We start from the raw sequence: 21,833 nt of genomic DNA, 5'->3' as shown, positions 1-21,833 counted from the left end.
GCTGTCTTTGCTTAACTTATTTACTTTTGGAATGATTGTCCCATTGGAATCCTGAAGATCTGCACTTTTACCTTGGATTGCTGTAATAATGTAAGGCCCTAAAAAGTTTGCTTCAAGTTTCCTCTGCTGGCTTCTTATGTTAGCTCTTAAAACTTTGTCACCAACTTTGCAAAAATTGACATTAAGTGTCTTAAGTTTTAAGACACAATGTATTTCTGGCAAAGCTTCAGTGTATTGATTGGACATGAAGAAAACTGTTATTGAGGGGTGGAACGATCCATAAAAATATTCAGTGGTGTAGTGCTTTTATGGCGGTGAAACTGATCTGCCTGTGCCTCAAAAACTAAAAAAGTTTCATTGTGTGGGATTTTCGTGTAGTTTGTCACAGACAGAAAGACATACCATGAACTCTTCTGGGATTTCGGAAGGATAGCGAGCCTCTCTGCCAAACATTAGGTAATAAGGCGAGTATTTGGTGGTCACTTGTTTTTTAGTTCTGAGTCCAAACATTACAGCATCCAGTCAAAGGTAATTCAATTCAATAAGAAACACAAGAGTTGATGATCAAGGTTTACATAACTTATTTTGAGAGATACAAAAACATTGCTGTGTTCCTCTTAAAATAAGTTAGCTGTAGTAGAATTACATAGAGTTTGTTTTGGAGTACCCACCCAGTTATTGATGTCCACTGACATCCCTGGCCAGTAGAGCCGCTTTGAAATGGCTTCTCTTGTTTTTGTTTGCCCGCAATGGGCCCCAGTAGGACTGGCATGAAAATCTGAAAAAATTGTGTTTGCCTCATCAGCCCCACAGACTACCGTTGTCTTTATGGTTTTGTCTGTGCCTTTGTAGCGCCAGTAAAACAGCTGCTCCCCTAAACATAAACAAGAAAATAGAAAAGTTTATCATAGCTGTTTAAACCACGACAGGTCTATATGTGGTAAAAGTCATGACAATACATCTTGAATGTAATGAATCAGTTATGTATGTGATATAATTTGGGGGTGACTATTGGACTGGTTCTCTATATTTATGACAGTATGACTACTTCAGAAGCCAAAAAGATTATGCCACACACAAGACTGTATTACTGATACTAAAAAAAGTGATGGATGTGTAAAGTAATTATAACTAATGGCCTTCAGATATCATGGAGTTATTTTTAATACAAATATCAACTCAAAGTAGTTCAATTCCACATTCTGTCAGTAAAAAATTGTATATGTGTTAATATATATGTATTGATGACATTTATAAACGCTACGAAGTTGCAGTTATTACCTTCAATGTCATAAATAGCAGCTTTTCTTCGGAGAAGAAATTTCTCTTTTTCGTTGAAAAGCGCTGGATAATCGCCTTTCAGTTCATATGCAACCAAAATCTTGTACTCGTCTGGTTCCATCCTCTTGTGGTGTTTGTTATTTTCGAAAACAAATTGTAAAGTAATCTCAGAGGCACTCTGGTTTTTCGGTTTGTGTGCACAACGTGAGCTAATTTGCATAATTGATGAGGAAAACCCACGTGACCGGAGATTTTGGAAAAATTTGACAATGTTTGAGTCAAGTAGGCGTACAAAAGGTTGGCCAAAACTAACTTGCAAAATTTTGAAAAGCCCTGTTACTTACAAAGACGATAAATATATGTATTTAAATGTTGTTTTAAATTTTATTTATTTACAAAGAAAAACTCTGCCAATGTGCATTATAGATGGGGGGGGGCACACATTTTAACAACTGATGCCACACAGCCTGATAAAATCTGTATCCCTCCATAACTTTTGCTGTGAAGAAGAAATCCTCTTCAAAGTTACTGTACTTATTGGTTATACTGTGACTTATTTTGCAAATAAACTCCTTCATGATAGCTTCGCTGCAAAGTGTAAACTGAGTGCAAATTCACCGGAGAGCGACGTGTTTCCATAATCGCGTCGGGTTTTACAGTATTATAGTATCAAAGTCTTTTTCTAGACAAAGTATTCCCAGCAGGTTATTTCAGTGTACAGTTTAAGGTAAATTGTCTTCCACACGACACATTACAATGTCACGAAACTATGAAATTAATAGAGTCTGCTGTTTTCCAGCTTTTACTCTTTATTGCGTCGACTGCAGATCAGTGACAAGTAGCGTACAGAACGGAGCTGGGCAAGTGGCTCCTCCTACTTTGCGCGTTCTCGTAGATGGGGAAACAATTTTTGCCGGGGGTAACTACTTTGGCACAACACCGGCTCTTTATCGCTTGCCGTGGGTTGTTTTTTTTTTTTCTCTCTCACCGTCTCACTCACACTATTTTTCCGCTTCACTTGCGTGCGAGCCTTGTGCTTTGCGCTGGGCAGAGGGGGGAGGGGCGATAGGTACACTCTCAGTAGCACAGGAACAGAGCGGGAGGGAGAGAGAGAGAGCCAGGGACAACAACGTCACATTAAGCTGGGCAGACACTGTGCGATTTTTTCAGTCGCGCGATTCAGCTTCTGCTCAAACTCTACGGTTGACTCGCAGGGTTTAGAAGTTCATAGGGTCTCACACTATACGACCCGATGCTCTGATGCGACCTGAGTGCTCACACTGTGTGCGTCCATAAAATGAAGGTTATAACAGAAATTCTGTCGCTCGCTCTCCCTCTATGTCTTTCACTCACACAGACACACCACCACCATCAACTTTGCTAAATTGCTAATGAAAAACATTGATCAGGCAGCTGTGATTGAGCAGCATGTAAATCCCACTATTTTCACGGTTGTTGTGTTCGTGATAATTTTGTGAGGCCACATCGAAAAGGCTCGGATGAGCTTCCCAAAGTTCTACAAGTTGTGCCTCCATCGCTTGTGTCCAGATCACACGCTGCACAGCCGTGCTGCTCCGTCTTTTTCGCTGACATTTGTGTTTGCGCGTGCGCAGTGTGAGAAACTGCGGTGACACCCTCACGACGGTCGCGAGGATTTCAAACAGGTTTGAAATCCTCACGACCAAGCGATTAATGATCGGGAGCTGGTCGTGAGGTGTCAATCGCTTCTCGTTACCCCACGTATACTACACGATGCACAACGCATGATGAAGGCCAAAATCGGGCCGATCGCCAAAACAGTCGCACGACTCAAAAATCGGCTCAAAATGGGCCAAAAATCGCACAGTGTGAGCCCAGCATTAGAAAGGTATAGTAATCATCCACAACTATTTTCAGTTGCAGATGATAAAGGATTCAGAAAGTTTATTCATGCAGGCCCATATGACAGAGAATGTGCATGTTCTTTTTGTTTTCATATTTTAATTTATATTTAATTGTGTTGTGGTTTGCAGTGTTTTGTGTTGTTTCACTTTAAATTGTTTAAAAGGAAAAAAATGAAAATTGAAATAGATAAAAGTTGACCTGTGAATAGTTTGTTTTTGTATTATATGATTTATTTATTACATTTTATGTGGAGTGAATAAATAAAAGTATAAAGTATAAATATAAATATAAGTATAAATATATAAATATAAGTATAAATAAAAATATTTACGGGGGCCACCGTAAATATTTATATATAAACATATATAAATAAAACCACTTTTTTTTACATTAGTAATTCCTTTTGTGCATAATTTTATATTATTGTTAATAATAAATTAATTAAAGCAACAAAACAACCTGAAGAGCCGGTTCGGAGCCGAAAGATCCGGCTCTTTTTAGTGAGCTGAGCCGAAAGAGCCGGATCTCTAAAAAGAGCCGGAAATCCCATCACTATTCTTCACTCCAGATACGTTATATATTACGTTGACCGTGATGGCGGATTCATTTGCGTTAACGTATAATTTTGACAGCACTACTTTTAACCTGAAGCTTCTGGCTCTGAGCTTTGAATGAGTTAAATGTGTTTGTGGTGGCTCTGCTGCAGTTTTGACAAACACTTTGTTTTACTCACAGTGAGTCGCTTCACAGCCATAATATTGATGTGAAGGTGCCTGAAATGTTTCCTGTCCTCGCCTGCCAGTGCAGAAAAGTATAGCATCTTCTAAATATATGATTATTTAAAGCATGAAATGCATACGTTCAGTATTTGCATTTTTATTAATGAAAGTATCTCAGGATAATACTTGGGTTCAGTAAACTTTTACTTGAGTAAATGTTATTTTGCCAGCTCTGTAATCTGTGAGTGATCACTGCTTCGTGGTTTGGAATGAAAGACTTTAGATTCCTGTTTTGGCTCTAGGTGAGTGACTGGTGGGAGGAATACGTCTATTTAAGGAGCCGAGGTCCCATAATGGTCAACAGTAACTACTATGGAATGGTAACCACTGCTTCTTTATACAATTACATGTTTACATTCTGAGCTAAGGTTAGGAGTTATATTAAGGTCAGAATGTCAGAATGAAAGGTAGGAGAGCCAAGCAGAAAGACGGCACTGCAGGAAACAATTTTTCGGTGAAAGAAAATGAGGACAGAATAAATGTCCCGGTAAGTAATATTAAGTTTGTTGAGTTTAGTAAACTTCGGTGAAATTAGAATACCAAGGAAAAAATAACACTTAAAGAATTATTGCAGCTGTGGAATATTTCAGACAGTATGCTACTGAGGGCAGCTAACATAAGAGTTATGAGTTATAAGATATAATCTAAGTCGTAACATTGCTGTATGGAGCTGCAGATTTGGTTGCAGGTTAACATAGCTGGACTGGCCATCGGGCATACCGGGTATATGCCTGGTGACTTATTTTTTATTTTTTTTGTAATGGCATGAACAATGAGAGGTGGTGGATTGGCCAGATGCAGGTCGATGTGTGAAAATAACTCAGTTGTTTGGTGGTGGCTATGGCGGAGCTTCCACAGAGGCCAGCAGGTGGATGAGGGAAGGGGAGGCAGGAGGAGAGACCCGAGGCGGCCACCAGTCCGAGTGTCAGGTGAACTGAACTTCAGGTAAGAAGTTATGACCTGCAGTCTATCTGGGTCAGATATAAACCAAGTTTAGGTGGAGTTTATTTTCATTGTGCTGACTTTTTACCGTCAGTTAAATCTTATAAAGTTTGTATCTGTCTTGTGTGAAACTTGTATGAAAAGCATACAAGAGTAAAAACAGGTATAAGATCCCTTGAAAGATTATATAATGAATCTTGTATGTTTTGGATACTTACTAAAACAATATATGAAAGTAATGAGAAAGTGGCCACTTTCATGAGTTAAGTCATATAAGTTTTTACTATTTCTTTTCCATATGGCACTGTCACAACAGCATTTGTTTTCATTCAAAGTCTTTATGGCTTTAATAACTGGGGGGCCGGTCTGTAGTCAAAATGCCCGATTTTCTGTCCCAGTCCAGTCCTGCAGGTTAATACTGGCAGTGTCACCATGCCAGCTGACTGTATTTCATCATCAGCCAGTGTTGTTCTTTATCAATATTACCAAAGTTTACCATAAGGCAGCATAGAAAGTATTTACTTGCTTTCAGGTTTTATTCAAATATTAGTCTTTTCAGTTGTTTCCCCACTTTTTTCCTGTTTCAAAATCAAACACCAGTTTGTGAGAAGATTATCTTCTTTTTTTAACAGGCAGATAAAGTTTTACATTGGAACTGGCTAATTTGTCAATTGTTTGTTTTTTGCCCAAAACATATGTGCACTATATGTCAGTAAAAATACTATGCAAATATTGCTGTCCTTGAATGCTGAGTAAACACTGACTGATTGTATCTCTTGTACTTTATCAACGCAGTATCTAAAAACTTTGCACCGTAGTGGTTAAAATCTCATTCTAATAAGAGTTAAAAGCGCATTCGGTTATTATGTTTATAGGGTTATTGAATTATGGTTAACGGTTGGTATAATTTTTTTTAAACATTATCTGCCAATTACATATGCCACCCTTCTCCAAATCTGTGCCCCTACCTGGCCCCCCCAACAAAAATTTTCTAGACACGCCACTGCTAATCAGAGCTCCTGGAACCGCTCATGATCCAAAGCACACCACATCTGTAAAACGTGCAGGTTTGAGTGTGCACAGCTGCCAGTGGCATTGGGACACTAAGATAAGATAAGAAGAACTTTATCCCTTGGGAAATTCTTTTGTCATGCACATGCTCAATGCAGCAAAAGAGACAGAGGAACATGGGAATAAGATATACAAATATATGCCATAAGAATACTAGTATACAGTAATATACAGTTGGATAGTGCAAAATATAATATCAAATAACTCTAACAAAGTAACGATGTAACTATATCCTGGAAAATAAATAGCTTAGCTATCAGTGCAGGTGATTCTGTTTATTGATGATGTAACACAGGACAGAAGCAGCCGACTGAATTCTGGGGTGTTCAGACACATACTGTCTGCTCACATCAGCTAAATGTAGTAAAACTGATTAGGCACTGTTTCATAATGCAGATGCATAATGTCCCAAAACATGAGACAAAGCAACCAAGGAGCTTATTGAAGCAAACAGGTTTAATCCGGCCCACGAGATGATTTTGTAAAGTAAAAAATGAGCTGCAATTTTTCAAAAAAGAAACTCCTGTTCCAGTTGCGTCCCTCCGTGAATCCCTCTCTCTGCCCGTCAGCGTCCAACTTAAAATAATAGACTTGCAGCGTGACTCGGATTTGAAGGGCAAATTTGCCACAACTGGCTCAAACACATTTTATCATAATCTCTTGACAGGTTACCCCAACTTGACAGTCCTCGCTGCAAAACTGTTGTGCATGTTCACAACCAATTATCTTTGTGAGCAAGTTTTCTCTGCAATGAGCAAAAATAAAACAAAACTGCGCTCAAGGCTCACACACAAGCACTTGAATCACATCCTGAAGTTAGCTACCACTCAGAATGTGACACCTGATATTGATGAGCTGGAGAAAGCTAAAAGATGCCAGGTATCGGGAGTCAAATAAACTATGCGACCTAACTGTGAAAGTGCTGCATGATAGTCTTGTGAATCACTGAGACACTGTGTGTTTGTGTTCTTTGTCTTCAGAATTTCTTAAATAACTTGAGGTGTTTTGTAATTAACAGCTATGTTGTGCTTGTACTTTTTGAACTGTCCTTTCCCAGTCCGGCCTACATGAGAATAGACATTTGTCCATTTGGGCCCTGAACTAAAATGAGTTTGGCACCCCTGGTGTGTCAGCAAATGGATTGCTAGCAGGATCCCATGAGACACTGTGAAGGAAATGAGAACATGTGTGCCTTTGTTCAGTCATAGCCTATGTGTGCTTGTGCTGGCAATCATGACAAATAAGTGTGCTGTTGAACTCTTTGCCTTTGACGTGTGAAAAACACATGAAACACCCGCACATCAGTGTGTTGTTTCCAGTGATGGGACACAGTAACTGTTGGTTACAGTAACTACGTTATTATTGTGGTAACGAGCACGGTAACTAGTTATTATGCCAAAATCAGGAACGCGTTAGTCGTTACTGGGATTTAGATAGGGTCGTTACTCGTTACTTCGTGTGGTGGCTGTCGCGGAGCTTCCACAGATTCAGTAACATTAGCAAGTGGTGGAGGCCAGCAGGTGGATGAAGGAAAAGGGACGCAGAAGGAAAAGAGACCCGAGGTGGCCGCCGGTCCAAGTGTGAACTGAACTTCAGGTAAGAAGTTATGACCTGCAGTCTCTCTGGGTCAGATATGAACCAAGTTTAGGTGGAGTTTATTTTCGTTATTCTGACTTTTTCCGTACTGCGTGCTAGCTAGCATGATGGAGTTTCTATACAGCTGGGTGGGTGCTATGTTACTGATGTTGAACTTTATTTTGTTCATAAGTTATAAGAGTTGCCAACCGTCCTGTCTGGTATTCAGAGAAAATATTACGCGTTTCTTATTGAGGTGAAAAGGAACAGTTTGTCCCGTAATTCAGCTACAATGAAAAAGGCACAAAGCTGGAGTTATTCTGTGTCTTTGCTGCACAGCTGCCTCTTCTTCTCTCATCCTCTCCCCCTCCCTCTCCTGTTTCTACTTCAATCATGAAAACTGATCAATGATCAGCTGATCGGCTCTCTTGTTTGTTTATCGCCCACTTTGCGCCGAAAGAGGAAACCAGCGGATGTCGCGCTAAACAACAGCAGCACGTTTAAGCTTGATCAGCTGTTGTTAGAATTTATTTAATATTAATTTCTAGTATCAGCTGATGTTGGCTGGAGCCACAGCTGTAAAGCTGCTGGTCATGATATGGTTTGGTTATCTGGTGAGAGGGAAACATGAAGATGAAACCAGGAGATGTCCTTACTGGATCATCAGAGCTGAACAGCTGATGGAGAAACAGGTTTACCTTTTAGGTGACATGAATGAGTTGAAGGGAAGTTATGAACTGTTTCTGAGAGACAAATAACACCAGGATCCTTTTCTAAGTAGCTGACAGCTGGTAACTGTGCAGGTGCGGATCTAGCAAAGTGTTGCCAGGGGGGCATGTAGGGCATTAACAGGGAATGGGGGGCACAAAGAAATACTTTTCTTTCTTATTCTCATTTAAAATGTCTAGCTTTTAAAAAATAATTATCTGAATCTTACAACAAACGATTGATAGATTGATGCATATATACCATCAGAACAGTGTACATCACTGTCACAACAGTGTTTGTTTTCATTCAAAGGCTTTATGATTTTTCCTATAATGGTGGGCGGTCTCTAGTCAAAATGCCCGGGACGATTTTCTGTCCCAGTCCAGCCCTGTATGCAGCTCATCTGCAGTGTGGTGTTGCCTACATCTTCCTATTCAGAAGACAGAATTTCCGAGTTCTGAGTACAATCGAAAGCACCACGACTGCAGTTTTTGTGTTGGATGTAAAAGGCGCACATGACTCTGTGACGTAGGCTAGAATCATGGCAGCAGTCAATGACGGTCCAGGCGTGGGATTTCTCTTGTGGAAATATGCACATTATTTTTTCCTTTCTATTGGTAGGTGGCACAGTGCACTGTGGCAAGTAAGCAAGCTAGAAGACTGGCAAAGTTATGGAAGCAACACATTAACAAGAGAATTCTGAGTAAAACCAAAGTTACTTTCCCTAGTAACTAGTTACTCTGAAAGTAACGAGTAACTTGAAGTAACTGAGTTACTTTTGAGAGAAGTAACTAGTAATGTAACTAAGTTACTATTTTAAAGTAACTTACCCAACACTGGTTGTTTCTTAACGCTCTCACTCACTGATAGAAATCTACACATGCTTATTTTTCTTCTTTGATAAACTCACATGATTGAGCGTTTAATTGCACTTTTCTCCAAAGGCCATTAAGACTTGGCATATATACATGTCTCCCTGCCTTCAGGATTCCCTGTTTTAGACTGGGTGCCTTTAGCAGGCAGACACTAGCAACAGGAAGTGTCATGTTGCTAGTGTCGTGCTGTTTTGTTCTCCAGCATGATTAGTATTGTGCTTAATCAATGAAAAGTTGGTAGTGACATCAGAACTTGCAATGTGGATATTGTGCTGCAAACACATTATTTGGTTTAGTTTGCATGGAGCACGGCTTAAAGCAATCCAAGTCCCGTGTGTCCTTGAATTAATGTCCAAAAGTTGATTCTGTTCATCTTCATTCAGCGTTTTTTGTGCGAGAAACGTTTCGTCACTCATCCAAATGACTTCTTCAGTCTCAGCTGACTGCAGGTTTCCCCAATCTTATAAACAGTACAGGCAACAAAGGAAGTTTGACTTACTTGTTGTACATCAGAAACCACCGCAAAATACGGAGAGTGTCCTCAGTGACCAGAAGAGAGAAGGATGCGACACCGAGGATGTGGACAAGTGGGTGAAGAATTTGTCTGACAGACAGCTCACCCAAACAGAGAAAAACATCCTTGCTAAAGGGTTGAATTTTGCTGTCACACTGAGACAAATCCCGCTAGTGGAGCTGATCACAGCCACAGAAACAGCAATTCGTAACAACAATATTGCAGAAGTGGAAGCAGAGCAACTACAGATTAAAGTTTTGGCCTGTCTCAGCAATGCAAAGCCTCCAGCATCCAACATCACCATGGAGGAGAAGAAGGCACTCACATCACTTAGTGATGACAACAACATTATCATCCTTTCGGCAGACAAGGGTAGGTGCACAGTATTGCTAAACCAGAAAGACTGTCATGAGAAAATTTTGTCACTACTCAGTGATGAAAATACTTATGAGCCCCTGAAACGAGACCCAGGAAGTGGCTACAGGAAGAGGGTGATAGGCTGTCTGAAGCAGTTAGAACAAGACAAGGCTATTGACCGGACCTCATACCACAGGCTGTACCCAGGGGAGTCTACACCAAACCTGTACGGTTTACCAAAAATACATAAACAGGGTGCACCTTTAAGACCGATTGTCTGCATGATCAACTTGGTCACCTATAACAGCTCCAAGTTTCTGTCTTCGATCCTCAACCCGCTGGTGGGCAGCTCTGAACACCACATCCAGAACACCCTGGACTTTGTTGAGAAGGTGAGAGATGTCATTATGGAGGCAGATGAAACCATGGTCTTGTACGACTTTACATCTCTCTTCACTTGCATCCCAGTCACGAAAGCGTTGGAGGTAGTTCATAAGAGATTACAGGATGACACCAACCTCAGCAACAGGACCACTCTCAGCATCGACCAAGAAAAGAGGGCTTTGCTATGCTACCCTGGAACACCACCAAGCCATTGGTTCAGATATGTGGATGACACCTGGGTGAAAATCAAATCTCAGGACGTTTCACATTTCACGGATCACATTAACTCAGTGGACCGACCCATCAAATTCACCAGGGAGGATATGAAAAATGGCAGGTTAGCCTTCTTAGACTGTGAGATTTCCATCAGTAATGGAGGACATCTAAAAGCTGACGTGTACCGTAAACCTACACATACGGATCAGTATTTAAGGTTTGACTCTCATCATCCACTGGAGCACAAACTGGGCGTCATCAGGACGCTACAACACAGAGCGAACACCAGCCCCACTGACACAGCAGCCAGGGAGGCAGAAGAACATCAGGAAGGCCCTGAGTAAATGTGGTTATCCCAGCTGGACTTTTTCAAAGCAGGAAAGGCTCCTAAAGAAAGCTGAGTTGAGACACATTTTTTCTAAACACCGGGTCTCTGTGGCTTTTAAACCCCAAAACACGCTGCGCCAGAAATTGGTCCACCCCAAGGATCGGGTCCCCCGACACAAACAGAGTAACATAGTGTACGCTGTTAAGTGCCAGGAGGATTGTCAGGATTTATACATCGGGGAAACCAAACAACCTCTGGCGAAGCGGATGGCACAACACAGAAGAGCTACCTCGTCAGGCCAGGACTCTGCAGTCTTTACACCTACAGGCCAGTGGACACTCTTCCAAGGATGAGGATGTAACATCCTGGACAGGGAGGAACGCTTGTTTGAGGGCGGAGTCAAGGAGGCCATTTACGTGAAAAGGGAAAGACCACCTCTGAATCGAGGAGGGGGCCTAAGGGTCCATCTGTCACCATCTTACAATGCTGTGATTGTAGCCATTCCCCAACTCTCTGTGAATGGGACTCATGGCCATTGATCAGTGGGCTTTGATCAGTGGGCTTTGATCAGTGGGTTTTGGTCAGTGGTTACTGATCAGTGGTCATGAGAATTTGCATAATTAAGATTAAGGAACTGACCTCCCAGCCCATTGTTCCTTCAGTGGGCTGGTTTCAGTCATTATGCAAATGTACTGTTTATAAGATTGGAAACCTGCAGTCAGCTGAGACTGAAGAAGTCATTTGGATGAGTGACGAAACGTTTCTCGCACAAAACGCTACGTCCAGATGAACAGAATCAACTTTTTGGAGATTTACTTTCCTGGATGATTGAGAACTTTCAGATTGTCTTAGTTTATCTTGGAGTGGAGACGATACTTGAGAAGGATGCAGTGTTTAGTGGAGTATGTTTCCTCATAAATATTATGGACAGTCTGCAGTTTCCGCTGAGTTGACTTTTCTGTGAACTTTGTACACTTCTGGGGTTACTTTAGTACTTTTTTTTTTTGCTAGGACAATTTTGCAAAAAGATGTACTGGCAGTAAGTACAGGCCCATGAGCAAAATAATAATTGATAATAAAGACATGTAATGCCCTCCCAGAATCCCTTGGGCTCAGATGAGGAAGCAGTACTTCAGCTCTGGGGTCAACAAGAGATCGCTGGATACCATTGAGAGGGCGGCTTTCTTTGTAACCTTGGACGACGAGGAGCAAGGCATGAGGGGAGATGACCCAGAGGGGAACTTGGACAGCTACGCCAAGTCTCTGCTTCATGGGAAATGTTATGACAGGTGAGGAGGTCACTAAGGAACCTGTGTGGGGGGTGTTTATGAACCTGGTATATTTAAAACTGTGTGTAGTGACTTCTGTCTTAATTCAAGAGCCCAACTGCAGTGAGCATTGTATAAAAATGTGAAAGTAAAGTTAGATTTGTAGTAATAGGTGGTTCTTCTCAGAGACAAAAGATACATCACCACTTAAAGTAGATTACATGGCCAAGAGAATGTTCACCATCAGTATGTAATGCTCTGGGAATACCGTGCCATTTATTGGAAGACAGTTGGTGATATTTAAGAACTGATTGCATCCGTCTGTCCATGTAAGAATTATGTAATGTGATGTTGATATTTTCCACATAGGAAAAATGATCTTTTTCTCCTGCATGTTAGGTTTCGGGTAATCAGGGTTCATCTTATTTTAAAAACCGGAAAGTACCATGTTACTCCAAACAAGTACTTGACTCAGGCAGGCTTACTTGCAGTAGGATGAGGTAGAGGAGGGGTGCCCAATTCCAGTCCTCAAGAGCTACTATCCTGCAGTTTTTAGATGCATCCCTACTCCAACACAGCTGAATCAAATGGTTTGATTACCTCTTCAGCATCCCATCAACTTCATCACCCCCCCCACCACCACCAACCACCAACCACCACCACCACCACCAGTGGGGTGATTGTTTTGATTTGGAGCTATAGAGATAGAATTGATAGGGATAAATACTACAATGAATGGACTGAATTTACTAAACTGAGCTCAGATTGTAAGAGTGGAAGAGTACCCTACATGCCTCCGTGCACACACAGACACACACCTCCACCTCTGCTATGGCTGGATTCCCCTAAAATACCAACAGAGTAGTACACAGGGTGGCAGGAGATTAGTGAAGTGAAACACAAATATAGTAATCAGTTTCTAATCTTTAGCTTTTGTTGGCAGATGCTATCAGCTGCTGTGTGTCTAGTAATCTTTCCCACAAATCTGTGTGATGTGATTTAAGCTGCTCACTGAGTCACACCTGGATTTCCCTAAAATACGACCAGAGGGATGTAGGCGGAGAAATGTTTTCTATTCTTTTGTTTTGATCCTCAGACTGCTGCATATTTTCCGTGAGGCGCACGCACACACACACACACGCTATGAATGTGGAGATCGTACTCTGAACTTACTGCCATCTTCAAGAAAGAGTTTGATATGAATGAGCTTTCATGTGGCACTTTCTGCTGAAAGTAGCCGATAGAAGACGGGAGCACTAGTGATAAATACTGTGTCTACTAAGGAGCCCAAAGTGTCCCAAAATGAAATCTGCATGATACATTTTTTTTTTTTTAACTTTTTTTTGGTTCTTAAAACACTTCATGTTCTGCACAATATTAAACTCTGTATTAAAGTGCTGAATGAGTGTGGGGAGAATATCCCAAGATTTGTCTTTCATCACCTGGATGATTTGCCGCCTGTTACATACTCCAGCATGGATGTGTGTTGTCTACTACGGCGAATGGACCAGCTGTGTGCTGAGGTGGGTGCTTTAAAACATGCAATTAAACTACAGGCGGATGTCTGCGAGCAAGTTATGACCAATGCTGTGGAGGTCGACCAACGTGTGACTGCTCTTGAGTGTCGGTCTGAGGTGCCGGCTGAGCCTGTTACTCTGAATGCTCAGGGGTCGGGGACCGCTTCCCACTTTCCCCTGGGGAAACATGCAGAGGAGCGGTGGGGGAGTCGAAGTAAAGGCGGCCCGCGCGGAAGGCAGGGAGCCAGAGCTTTGGCTGCTTCAAGGACTGGGAAAAGCACAGTGTCAGCGTTTTGTCTGGAGATGTTGCTATGTGGTCAAGATCAGGCTCTGACGACAGCCTCAGGTCGTAATATGGAAACTACTGCAACAACAGAGGGTCCCGTTGAGACAGTGCTTCTTACATGCTCCCCACAATGGAGTAAAGTTGTGAAAAATGGCAAGTCTCGTCACAAGCTGGAGAAGGTTAATTCGGGTTCAGGAATGCATGCTGCTACCACTGGACACAATAAGAGGCCTGGACCTGTACTGGTTATCGGCACTGGAGCTGTGAGTAGGGGAGACCGGGGATAGTTGTAACATTTTTGACATTTCTGTCTGTAAATTGGAGCTCTTTTAAGGTAGTGGATTAAAAATGTAATGCAAAGTATTTACATGTCTCTGCTATTAAATAGTGCAGCTATTTTCTCTGCAGCACAATTACCCATTGCATGGTATGGCCTCAAACACAAAGAGTGAAATGTTGCAATTAACCCCATAGTCTGGGTTAGTTGTAACTGTCACGAAGTACAAGGTGGACTCACGCGCTGGACTCCGGGGATGATGCACACAAGAGAATTTATTAAAGAACAATGTCCAATGAGTGTATATACACAGATGCGAGGCAGTGCTATGTACAAAAGGTGAGGGGGGCAGGGCTCTGGGGAAAATCCAGGGGAACACGCTCGTCTTTCTCCACACAATCCAAACACGAATCCACTCGCACACCAGGGAAACAGTCCAGGGAATCTGTACACAAAGAAACGCTTGTTGCTGATGTCGTTGCCCCAACTTGTTTAATATAAGTTAAAGTAATAGTGTGGTAAGTTGTAACATCTGCGTTATTGTTACAACTAACCCAGACTGTAGCTGTTACAACTGACCCAGACTCCTATAGCCATGAACTAGCTAATATTATAGCCAACGACTAAAACATTAGCACTAAAGACCTACACAGAATATATCCCCATAGACATACAAATAACACAATTTAAGTTTGATGAGTTTAACTGCAAAGCAGATAATGCTATTAGAAATTGAAATAAAGTAGAAAAACTTACTTTTTGGCATACAAATGACTTTTTTTTCGTGTTAAATTGTCTGTGTTTGACAAAATGTGCTGATTTTTCACTTGTGATAGCAGAACTGAATTGGGCATGCACAGGATGAATCACATCATTTGAAACTTAGCCCTGATTGGAGAAACTGGAAGTGTTACAACTGACCCACGTTACAACTATCCCCGGTCTCCCCTACAATCAGAACTGTGAAAACTAAATTGGTGAGCGTGTTTGCCACTAAATTTGCCCTGAATGTAGATGCAGAAACTCTTGCTCTGTATTTGAGAGAGAAATTCAAAAGAGATGTGACCTGTCAAAAAAATTGCTAGTAAACGTAGCAGGTTCGGCTCTTTCAAGGTTACTGCTGAATGTAATGATGTGGGTGAAATGTACAATCCTGAACTCTGGCCTGAAGGGGCTCTGGTCCAGCGCTTTTATGAACCTCGTAAGCCCGGTACGGTGGTGCCAAGCACAGTGGATCCAGCACGGGAGATAACTGCGCCTTCTGGTACCAATGTATCAACATGAAGATGTCTATTCGGGTATTATCTTACAACTGTCGTGGTCTACGTTTGGGACAGAGTGCAGGGGATAAAGCTCGACGGATTGTTGTGGACAGTCTGCTTGCAGAATGTGACATTTTATGCTTGCAGGAGACATGGTTGTCCAAACAGGACCTGGGAAAACTTAACTGTCTAAATGCAAGTTTTTTGGGAGTGGGGGAATCAAAAACTGATCTCAGCACAGCTATAGTCAGAGGTAGTGGAGTGGTTGCTGTGCTTTGGGACAAAAAAATAGACCCCATGATAAAGCCCATTAGACTGAATGTAGACTGGTGTACTGGTATACAATATACACAGAATAATAGTAGTTTTATCATTCTTAATATTTATACTCCCTATGAATCTTGTGAAAATGAGCAAGACTACCTCAGTAGGTTGGCTTTTATTAATGGATTTATTCAAGACAACAATACTTACAGTATATATGTTTTCGGTGATTTTAATGCTGATCTCACAGACAGCAGTTCTCAGTTTGCTGACCATTTAACCCACTTTTGTGAAGTTAATAATCTTATCCTGCCTACCAAAGTGTTACTGCCTGCAGACAGCTATACATACATAAGTGAAGCCTGGCATAGTACATCATGACTGGACCACCGTATCTGTACAGCTGATGGACATGCAGCTTTAGCAAACATGACTATTAGGTATGAGGTAACTGTGTCAGACTTTTGGTTTTACTGTGAATGTGGAACAAATGCCAGCAACAACTGGAAATAACATTGCTAATATTGCTACCAGTGTAAAATTAGACTGGTCAGCATTTAGTGAAGATGATTTTTTAGCTTATCATAGTAACACCGATATACAGCTGAACAACATTTCTTTGCCCAAAGAAGCTATTTTGTGAAAGGATGTCACCTGTAAGAATGCTGTGCATAAACATTTACTCTGCTCCATGTATGATGATATAGTGACTGCTCTGTATAAAAGTGGTACACTGCTTGATAAACAACACAAGCATAAGAAACCTAACATCAGACCTGGCTGGAAAGAACATGTATCCACGTACCATGATGAAGCTCGCATAGCTTATAAATGTTGGGCCATGGCTGGAAGACCTAAACAAGGCCCAGAATTTGAACAGAAAAAATGTGCGAATGCCAGATATAAGTACGCTGCTCGCTTTAAAACTAAAAATGAGCAAATGCTGAGAGCAGATTCTTTGGCCAGGAAAATGCTGTGAAATAATAGGACAGATTTTTGGAAAGAGGTGAAAGCTCTTAATAACTGTAAACCATCTCTACCATCAACTGTTGAAGGTGTTTCTGGGGCAGATAACATTGCAGCATTATGGAGACAGCATTACAGTGCGTTGTTTAACTGTATAAAAAGTGAACGATGTGAGGACAATTTTGACATGAGTAATGACACAATAAGTGTAAGGACATATGAAGTATATGAAGCCATTCATAGGTTATCTGATAATAAAGCTTCTGGTTTGGATCACATCACTGCAGAACATATAAAACATGCTAGTTTAAGGCTAGCTCCTCTTTTAGCACTCTGTTTCACTGGGTTTATGATTCATGGCATATTACCAGACTCAATGCTGTGTATTTTACTGGTACCAGTTATGAAGGACAAAGCTGCAAAAGTGAGCTGTTTGGATAATTACAGGCCGATTGCACTAGCCAGTATTTTATCTAAGGTGTTAGAAAGAATCTTGTTTGACAGAGTTAGTGTGTTCATCTCTTCTCTGGATAATCAGTTTGGCTTCAAACCAAAGCACGGCACTGACATGTGCATATGTGCACTCAAGGAAATAGTTTGTATAGGGCTAAAAATTCATCTGTCCTCATCTGTTTCATTAATGCCTCTAAGGCAGTGGTCCCCAAACTACGGCCTGTGGGCCGGATACGGCCTGCCTCCACATTTGTCCCGGCCCCCTGAACAATATTAGAGATGCATTATTTTTTCCCTCGCATTATTATTTTTTCAGTCTGGCCACGCGATCGACACTAATGCACCCATAGAACACTGGGGTGTAGTGGGCCTGCCCGACTGAATCTCTGGAAATGTTTCCTCATGTCAATAAAGCTCATTTGATTTGAATTGTAAACCACACTAAACCGCACTTTTCCCAGAACGTGAACGTGACCCGTCTGAACTGGAATCTGCATACGGAGATGTGCTGTACTAGACAATGGTTGAGCCGCGGCAGAGTTTTGAGGCGTTTTTACGAGCTGCTACCCGAAATTAACGCATTTCTTCATTCAAAAGGCAAAACGGTCCCAGAGCTGATCGACCCAGAATGGAAGTGGCACCTCGCATTTTTAACAGACGTGACGGAAATGCTGAACGGCCTTAACTTGCAGCTACAAGGCCAGGGGAAACTCATTTGCAACATGTATTCCCTGCATTTGAGTTGAAACTAGCGCTGCTTTTGGAACAAGTGAAAAAGCACAACTTCACCCATCTCCCTGCTACCCAAAACCTTTCTGCAGAGAACCCAGCGGTCCCGTTCCCAGCTGAAAAGTGTGTGGAAGCACTGGAAATGCTGAAGGCGGAGTTCAGTGTGTGATTCCGTCAACTACATGTTCATGCAAAAGAAATCCGTCTTTTCCAAAACCCCTTTGTTGCCGACATCGATGAAGCCCAGCCTTTTTATCAGTTTGAGCTGGTCGAGTTACAGAACTGTGATGTTCTGAAAGACCCATTCAAGCCCAACAGTCTCGTTGACTTCTATGCCGCCCTCCCAAATGACACGTACCCTAACATAAAAAAAACATGCAATGAAGATGTCCACACTTTTTGGCAGCACGTATATCTGCGAGCAAACCTTTTCACGCATGAAACTCATGAAAACTCCGATGAGATCAAGATTGACAGATGAACATCTGCATCAGTGTTTGAGACTGGCTGTGACTAGAATGGAACCGGACATTCAACTTCTCACCGGCCAGATGCAGGCCCACAGTTCACACTGATGAACATACAGTACATAGGTAAGCTCACTTTTGAAACTTGAATAAGTTATTCTGAGTATAAACAAATATAATCATAATAAAATCTACTGGGATAAAATCCATCTCCACAACCATACTGGTATTGAAATGTTTTGTGCTGTGTAGGTGCTGTATCACTTAGTTTGGTTTCTCAGCCTGCTTGCTCTGTGGTTTTCAGAGGGAAGTTGATGAGAGAAAGCAAACAGTGGTGTCTACTAGGCTACCCTACTGGCACCTACAAAACTGGATTATAAGGAAAGAACACAAGAACTTTGAGAGACTGCTCATATGAGTCATTTAAGAGATTCTGCTCTGACAACTGAAGCTTAAGATTGCGCACGGCCAGTGTTGGGAAGGTTACTTTTAAAATGTATTCCATTACAGAATACAGAATACATGCCCCAAAATGTATTCTGTAACGTATTCCGTTACGTTACTCAATGACAGTAACGTATTCTGAATACTTTGGATTACTTAATATATTATCATGCTTTTTACAACAACGTGAATGTACTATTGCTGTGTGATTTATTACTATTACTGAAGGTCCGCGACTCCGAACTGTAGTAAAGGGACCTCTGACTAATAAGGCGGGGTCCCTGTCGGCTCGTAGCCGAAAAATAGCTTTACTTTGTTGTGTGGGTCAACTCTGCTTGCGAGAGACAGAGAGAGGCGTTGAAAGGCTGCTCCAACGGAACTTATTGTTTTCGGAGGAAAACAGGAACACGGTGTACAGTCGAGTCTTAATAGCTTACTTACAACTGGGCTCGTCAGGCACTCTTCTTGGCTGCAGTGGTTATTATTATATTTACATGCTTCCAGCTCCCGTTTTTCCTCGATGACAACTCGTACCTTTCACTCCCCTTTTTCTCCCTCCTCGCGCTCACAGACACATAACGTGTATGGCAGTCCATTCTCCCTGCAGCACGGACTACACTGCCCATGATGCTACATTCTTTAGAGCTATGCTTGTAGCATTCTGCCTGTTAGCTTAGCACAACAACAACAACAACGAAAAGGCCTCTCTCACCCAGGAAACACACAGTCGCAGAGAGAGAGAGAGAGCGTCGCCCTGTAACCATGGCAACCATAACGCTGCCGCCTGGAACAACAGAACGTAGCTGTCAAACCAAACCCAAACAGTCCTGACCCGCGACAAAATGAAACAGGATAGTACCGCAGTGTAATCCATTTATTTCAACAAAGTAACTGTATTCTGAATACCACCTTTTTAAACGGTAACCGTAACGGAATACAGTTACTCATATTTTGTATTTTAAATACGTAACGGCGGTACATGTATTCCATTACTCCCCAACACTGCGCACGGCACAACAGAAACTTTCTTTCTGTGAAGAACCCAGAGAGGGTTATTTGGTTATTATTGATTTCAGAAATACTGTTATTATATATTTCCTGACTTTTTTTCTGTGAAGAACCCAAAGAAGGTTATTTGATTATTTATTGATGTCATAAATAGTGTTATTAAGTATTTCCTACATTAATTTTTTCTGTGAAGAACCCAAAGAGGGTTATTTGATCTCGGAAAGGGTTATTAATATTTGGTTATGTGCGGCTTTCTGGAAAACAATAAAGGTTAACATTTCGGCAAACCTGCGATTATCACACTTTTTCTGTTAAAAACTGACCCTGGCCCCCATCAGAGAAGGGAAAAGTTATGTGGCCCTCACTGGAAAAAGTTTGGGGACCCATGCTCTAAGGCTTTTGATCGAGTGAACCACAGAAAACTTTTTGATAAACTGAAGAGACGGGGAGTTCCTCAATACATCGTGAGGATTCTCTCTTACTGGTACGCTCATCAGAACATGCAGGTTAAATGGGGAAGCAGTATTTCTGCCCCCTTTGGCGTCAGCAATGGTGTTAGACAGGGTGGGATTTTGTCTCCAATTTTATTTAATTTATATGTTGATGATTTGTCCATACAGCTGAGAGCCTGTAACACTGGGTGTATATTAGGTAAAACATTGATAAATCATCTCATGTATGCAGATGACCTGGTTGTTTATAGTCCAAGCAGTGCTGGGTTACAGGATCTTCTCAATGTCTGTACTGAATATGGTGTGCAATATGACATGAAGTACAATGCTGCTAAAAGTGCTGTTTTGATATGTAGAACCAAGCAGGATAAACAGCTAAATTTCCCTTTGTTTAAACTGGCACAAAAAACTCTTGAAGTTCATAAAAAGGTGAAATACCTCGGGGACTTTATTACTGAGAAAATGAATGATGATGATGACATATACAGACAGCGGTGTGAGCTCTATGTGCAGGCAAATGCTACTGCACGCAAATTCAGCTTTTGTTCACTTCCAGTTAAAGTGGCTTTGTTTAAAGCGTATTGCACACCGATATATACTGCCCCCTTGTGGTCATCCTACAAACACTGTAGCATGCAGAAGCTGCATGTTGCATATAATGATGCGATAAGAATCTTTTGGAGGGGTAGTGCCAGCCAGATGTTTGTAGCTGTGTGTGTTTGGACTTTTAAAGCACTTTTAAGAAAGCTAATGTTCAATTTTAGAGAACGACTGGATGGTTCGAGTAACAGTATAATTTTAGCGCTCACAGATCCAACGGTTCCCGTTACTCATCCAGTCTGAGAAAGCACTGGTTGAAGTGTTTGTGTATTTATTGATTTCTTTTAAGTAATTGTGTTTTATGTATATTATGGTGTTATATTTTTACAAATGCTTTATATATTTACAGTGGGGCAAAAAAGTATTTAGTCAGCTACCGATTGTGCAAGTTCCCCCACCTAAAATGATGACAGAGGTCAGTAATTTGCACCAGAGGTACACTTCAACTGTGAGAGACAGAATGTGAAAGAAAAATCCATGAATCCACATGGTAGGATTTGTAAAGAATTTATATATATATATATATATATATATATATATATATATATATATATATATATATATATATATAGAAATGCTTATGTTGAGTTTTCATGCAGTCATCATCTCTCCTTTATTTTTGTATTGTCTGTCTAAAAAACAAAACAAACAAAACAAAACAAAGGCAACTTCTTTTCCCACTTTCATAATAATGTACATTTTTACAAGTATGGCTGTGCCAACTCTTATATTAAAAATAATCTTTTCCTTCCCTGTTTATTTATTTTTTCCTCCAGTACACGCTGGCCACAGATGCCTTCCAGCTAGGCTACACTGAGGACGGCCACTGTAAAGGTGATGTGGAGCCTTCTCTACCCCAAACTCAGAGACTTGTCTGGAACATCCCGGCAGAGGTAGGAATGCTGGGCAAGATGTGTGTGTCTGAT

General features: G+C 41.3%; 2 pseudogenes; both read left to right on the top strand.

Moving 5' to 3' along the window:
- The first annotated feature begins 7,190 nt into the window (after positions 1-7,190).
- Positions 7,191-11,453, top strand: LOC146710620 (uncharacterized; annotated as a pseudogene).
- A 4,089-nt stretch (positions 11,454-15,542) lies between these two features.
- On the top strand, positions 15,543-17,484 carry LOC146710619 (uncharacterized; annotated as a pseudogene).
- Positions 17,485-21,833: the final 4,349 nt, after the last annotated feature.

The sequence above is a fragment of the Copadichromis virginalis genome, linkage group LG4 (assembly GCF_057382275.1).
Source record: "Copadichromis virginalis isolate Kocher_CV1m ecotype Utaka linkage group LG4, C_Virginalis_male_GT1.1, whole genome shotgun sequence".
Taxonomy (NCBI): domain Eukaryota; kingdom Metazoa; phylum Chordata; class Actinopteri; order Cichliformes; family Cichlidae; genus Copadichromis; species Copadichromis virginalis.
Note: the sequence above shows the minus strand (reverse complement) of the source record. Positions and strands in the feature narration are given on the sequence as shown.